The 6,085-nt window shown below is 40.1% G+C and overlaps 1 pseudogene; it reads left to right on the forward strand.

Moving 5' to 3' along the window:
- The first annotated feature begins 503 nt into the window (after nt 1-503).
- LOC102856936 lies at nt 504-842 on the forward strand (annotated as a pseudogene).
- Nucleotides 843-6,085: the final 5,243 nt, after the last annotated feature.

The raw sequence follows: 6,085 nt of genomic DNA on the forward strand, positions 1-6,085 counted from the left end.
AATGGTCCTTTTCACAAGTCAATAGAGTTATTAAACATAATTCTAAACTTGCTGTATACTCTGCAGACAAGAAAAGATGAGCAGAATTAAGATAAAATGGAACAATTTATAACAAAGGAAACATAATTTCAGAAATTCAGGATGCTGGGTACAGAATGAAGAATTAAAAAAAATGCTAATAAACATGAGAAGAGTTCTATTCTATAATGTGCTATTTGTGTGATGTTTCAAATCTATATAATTCATTTAAGAACAATTATGTTTCTTTGTTTTCTGACCTAGTGAAACAATATTCCAGTCTATTATACCTATTCAATGTTCAATTCTAGATTTCTATGTTACATAGAATATTGGTTAAGCCCCAATCACTGAGCCGCCGCCGAGGACTCAGCTGCCTCCCCCTTGAGCCCCCTCTCTTCCCAACGCTCCGTCCCCCCCTGCCCGCCTTCTCCCGCCACCGCCTTCCACAGGCCGTTTCCACCGAGGAAAAGGAATCATATCGTATGTCCGCTATCCAGAACCTCCACTCTTTCGACCCCTTTGCTGATGCAAGTAAGGGTGATGACCTGCTTCCTGCTGGGACTGAGGATTAAATCCATATAAGAATTGAACAGAGAAACGGCAGGAAGACCCTTACAACTGTCCAAGGGATTGCTGATGATTACGATAAAGAGAAACTAGTGAAGGTGTTTAAGAAGTTTGCCTGCAATGGTGCTGTAATTGAGCATCTAGAATATGGAGAAGTAATTCAGCTACAGGGTGACCAACGCAAGAACATATGCCAGTTCCTTGTAGAAACTGGACTGGCTAAGGACGACCAGCTGAAGGTTCATGGGTTTTAAGTGCTTGTGGCTCACTGAAGCTTAAGTGGGGATGTCCTTGCAATGAGTAGAAAATTTCCCTTCTGTCCCTTGTCACAAGTTTAAAACTTCACAGCTTGTATAATGTAACCATTTGGGGTCCACTTTTAACTTGGTCTAGTGTAACACTTTCGTGCAATAAACTGAAAAGAGCCGTGCTATCTGTCTGGAAGTCCCTCATTTAAATGGAGGTCAAGCAGTAGGCACCTGACAGTGCCCCGCCTGAAACAAAGCAATAATGTGATGTTTCAGCCGAACTCAGATCCCAAAGATCGTAGATGGCTATGTCTAGCCCAAAATGCCCCTACTCCAAAAGAAGGCCAACCCAGCACCTGAGCACCCCTAGATGGAGCTGAGAGGATGGGGTGAGGCTGCTGTACCACTAGAAGGAGCTGTGGTAACAAAAGAAAGATCATTGGTGTCTTCAGCCCAGCAAAGCAGGCAGAGCTTAGGAGTGAGACTGGACATCTATCTGCCACCAAGGTCTTAGTTCTTTCTGACCAGACATAATCCTGAAGCCTGGTCTGTCCAAGAAAACACCAGGATGTGAGGCAAACTTCAGAGTTAAACTTTTGACAAGGGAACAAGCTGACGTATCAATCCTAGCTAGCTGTAGAGCTTGCAGCTTGATAGCAACAGCGGCCCAATGTCCTGTGAAGGAACAACTGGTTCTCCCTCTGCCAGGGCTGAATGTGCTCAGCATTTCTTAAGCTCAAGGAACTGAAGAACAAATTCAAACAGAGTTGCTATAATGAAGGATGCTTTAGGCAGAATATTAAATGATCCCGGAAGTATTAAAAGACGATGGAAGGAATATACTGAGTCATTGTATTGAAAGGAATTGACAGACACAGAAGAATTTCATGAAACGACATATGAGCAAGAGCCTATGGTGATGAAGGAAGCAGTTCAAGCTGCTTTGAAGGAAATAGCAAAACATAAGGCCCCCGGAATAAACGGTATATCAATTGACATAGTTCAACTAACAGATGCTGCCCTGGATGTGCTCACCAAATTGTGCCAAGAAATCTGGAGAACAACCACTTGGCCAAACTGACTGGAAGAGATCAATATTTGTTCCCATTCCAAAGGAGGGTGACGCAACTGAGTGTGGAAACTACAGAACAATATCATTGATTTCACATGCAAGCAAGATTCTACTGAAGATTATCCAAAAACGACTGGAACAGACAATCAGCAGAGAACTTCCAGAAATCCAGGCTGGGTTTAGAAGGGGCCGTGGTACTAGCGATATTGTAGCTGATGTTAGATGGATCTATCTGAAAGCAGGGAGTACCGAAAGAATGTATATCTGTGTTTCATTGATTATGCAAAGGGGTTTGACTGTGTGGATCATAACAAATTGTGGCTGACTCTGCGAAGAATGAGAATCCCAGAACACTGGATCATGCTAATGCGAAAACTATACTTGGACCAAGAGGCAATAGTCAGAACAGAGCAAGGGAAAACTGCATGGTTCAAAATTGGGAAGCGTGTACACCAAGGATGTGTCCTTCTCCATATATTTTCAACCTGTATGCAAAACAGATTATCTGGGAGGCTGGGCTCTATGAGGAGAAATGTGGGGTCAAGACTGGTGGAAGATCTATCAACAATCTGCGTTTAGCAGATGACACAACCCTGCTTGCTGAAACTGAGAAGGACCTGAAGCGGTTACTGCAGGGGGTCAAGGACTGCAGCCTCCAATATGGATTGAGGCTCAATGTCAAGACAAAGATTCTCACCACTGAGCCAATTGGCAGCATCAGGATGGATGGTGAAGATGTTGAAATTGTTCACAGCTTCAGTTTGCTTGGCTCCACAGTCAACACTCTTGGCACCAGTAGCCAAGAAATTAAACGGCATATTGCCATGGGAAAGTCGGCTGTTAGGGACCTCTCCAAACTACTGAAGAGCAATGGTGTCTCTCTGGAGACTAAGGTGCGTCTGATACAGGCCATGGTCTTTGCAATCACTTGTCATGCACCAGAGAGTTGGGCAATGACCAAGGAGAATAGCAGAAGAATTGATGCCTTTGAACTGTGGTTCTAGAGAAGAGTATTGAGAATACCATGGACTTCTAGGAAAATAAACATATTCATTCTGGAAAGGGTTAACCCCGGTGGCTCCTTGGAAGCAAGGATTCTGAGGCTCCATCTAGCATACTTTGGACATGTGGTAAGGAGAGACCGGTCCTTGAAGAATCATGCTTGGGAGGGTGGAGGGACGGCACAGGAGGGGAAGACCCTCTATGAGGTGGATTCATTCAGTGACTGGGATAATTGGGATGGGAGTGTCAGAGACAGTGCGATTGGCACAGGACAGAGTAGAGCTTAGGGCTGCTGTACATAGGGGTCACTATGAGTTGCAAGCGACTTGACAGTACATAACAACAACAGCAACATGTACCTAGCAGTAGAATAGCTGTATCATATGAGATTTCTACATTCAGTTTTATGAGGAAATGCAACACTGTTTTCCAGAGTGGTTGCACCACTCTACAATAATACCAGCAGTGTGTGAAGGCTCCAATCTCTCTACATCCTTTCCAATATTTATTGTTTGATGTCCTGTTAAACTTTGCCACTGCTACTAGGATGTTAGTGTCTCATTGTCATTTTGATTTGCATCTGTATTCTTGCTAGTGATTTTGAATAAACCTAATTAGAAACACACAAGTTTTATAAGGAAAACTACAAAACACAACTGCAAGAAAAATAAGAGACCCAACTAAATGGAAAAAATCTTCCCTGTTCATGAATAGGAAGATTCAGTGTAATGAAAATTACAATCCTACCAAAATAAAGCTGTGTTTAATGTGATTCTAAGATAGATTTCAAACTCTATATTTTTCTGTATGTTCCTCCAGAAACTTTTAAGCTTTTTAATATTTAAATTTTTAATTTTTTTAGCTTTTTAATTCTTGAATTTGTAATTATTAATCATTTAATAAACAGTTTGAGCTTAAAAAAAACAAACAACAAACCAATAGATGCCAAAATCATTTTCAAAGAGATAGACTATTGATAAGGTGTTTTGGTTTTGTTTTCTTGGGTTTTTTTGTGGGTTTTTTTGTTTGTTTTTTTGTTTTGTTTTGTTTTGTTTTGTTTTGTTTTTTAAGGAAAGAGAACTCAAGTGAACAAAGCACTTCTAAAAAACAAAAATGAAGAGGTAGGCATAATACTTTATGATTCCAAAATCTACTAAACAGCTGTAAAAACCAAAACAGTATGAGACTGGTACAATTACAGACACACGGACCAATGGAATAGAATAAAAAAGTTTAAAAAAAATTAACTCATCTATAGGAAGTCTCATCAACAACCTGTGTTATACAGATGACACAATCATGCTTGACAAAACTGAGGAGGACCTGATTGAGACATTTGCTGCAGACGGTCAAGGACTACAGACTTCAATATGGATTGAGGCTCATTATTAAAAAAAGCAGATTCTCACCTCAGGGTTGATTGGTAATATCATGATAGATGGTGAAGTTATTGAATTATTAACAGCTTCAGTTTTCTTGGTTACACAATCAACACTCTTGGTAGCAGCAGCTAGAAAATCAGAAGACAAATAGTATTGGGAAAATCTGTTGTCAGGGACCTTACCAGAGTATTGAAGAGCAATGATGTCAGTCTGGAGACTAAGGTGTGCCTTATCCAGGGCATCATCTTCCCAAATACTTTCTATGCATCAGAAAGCTGGGCAATGACTAGGAATGATAGACAAAGAATTGATGCCTTACAGTTGTTGTGCTAGAGAAGAGTATTCAATAAACCATAGACTGGTAGGAGAACAAACAAGTTTGCCCTGGAGAAGGTGAACCAAGACTGCTCCTTAGAAGCAAGGATTCTGAAGCTCTGTTTGATATATTTTGGGCATGATTCAAGGAGTTTCCAGTCCTTGAAGAGGGACATCATGCTTGGGAGGGTGGAGGGACAGCATAGTAGACGAAGACCCTAGATGAGATGGATTGACTCAGTGCCTGGGTTTATGGGGGTGGGTGTGTCAGAGATGATGAGGTTGGCTCAGGATAGAGCAGGATTCAGAGCTGTTGCACACAGACTCACTATGAGTTGCAAAGGACTCGACAACACTTAACAACAAGCTATGATTAAATACTATTCAACAAGGAAACAAAACCTATCAAATGGAGATACAACAACCTTTTCAACAAATGGTGTTGACACAATTGATCTTCTACCTGCAGAAAGCTGAAGCAGGATCCACATCTCATACCACACATGAAAATCAACTCTAGGTTGAAAATCTTGACGTTTAAATCTAGCTCAAAATCATGAAAATCATAACAGACAAAGCAGGACCAAACTTACAAGTCCTAGTCTATCAATAAACAGGCAAATATAACCAGAAATGTTCAGCCAAGGGAGGATAACATAGGTAAATGGGATCTTCTAAAGATTAAGTCCCTGTGTACATCAAACATTTTTTTTCAACAGGGTGAAAAGAAAACCTACAATATTAGCAAAAAACATTTCTCAATGACATCTCAGACAAGAGTCTCTTAATGAAAGTTTATGGAACAGTACCGAGCCTCCACAAGGAAATAACTGATAACCCAATAAAATGGGCAAAAGACTTGCAAAGATTTTTCACAAAGAAGACATCATATGATGGCCAACAGACACACGAAGAAATGTTCAAATGTGCAGTAAGCACATCCCTTAGTCCTCTGGACATTTAGTAGAATGGTACTATTAAAATGCAAAACCATAGAGAAGAAAAGGAATGAATGCTTTTTTGGTTTTTGTTTTTTACATGAGAGGAAATTTTTATTATTATTAATTTTAATGAAAATTTACAGAGTTTGGACTTTGATTCATTCATTCATTTTTGCACTTTTCTCCCTGACCACCCCTGCCCCCATTCGCTCTTCTCTTTGAAAAGTAAAAAAAAAAAAAAAATTTTAAAAAAATAAAATTGGACCTCATATTTTGGATCCAATTTTTTTTTTTAACTTTTCAAGGAGAAGAGCGAACGGGGGAGGGGTGGTCAGGGAGACAAGTGCAACAAATGAATGAATGAATCGAAGTCCAAACTCTAAATTTTCATTAAAATTAATAATAATTGTGGAAGGCGGTGTGGCGCTTTCTCAAAAAATTGCAAATAGAGATACCATTTGACCCAGCAATCCCATTACTGGGAATATACCCCAGAGAGACCATGTATGCCATCCAAGCAGATATATGCACACCCAT

The sequence above is a fragment of the Elephantulus edwardii genome, unplaced genomic scaffold (assembly GCF_000299155.1).
Source record: "Elephantulus edwardii isolate Elephantulus edwardi_28Jun2011 unplaced genomic scaffold, EleEdw1.0 scaffold00023, whole genome shotgun sequence".
NCBI classification, from domain to species: Eukaryota; Metazoa; Chordata; class Mammalia; order Macroscelidea; family Macroscelididae; genus Elephantulus; species Elephantulus edwardii.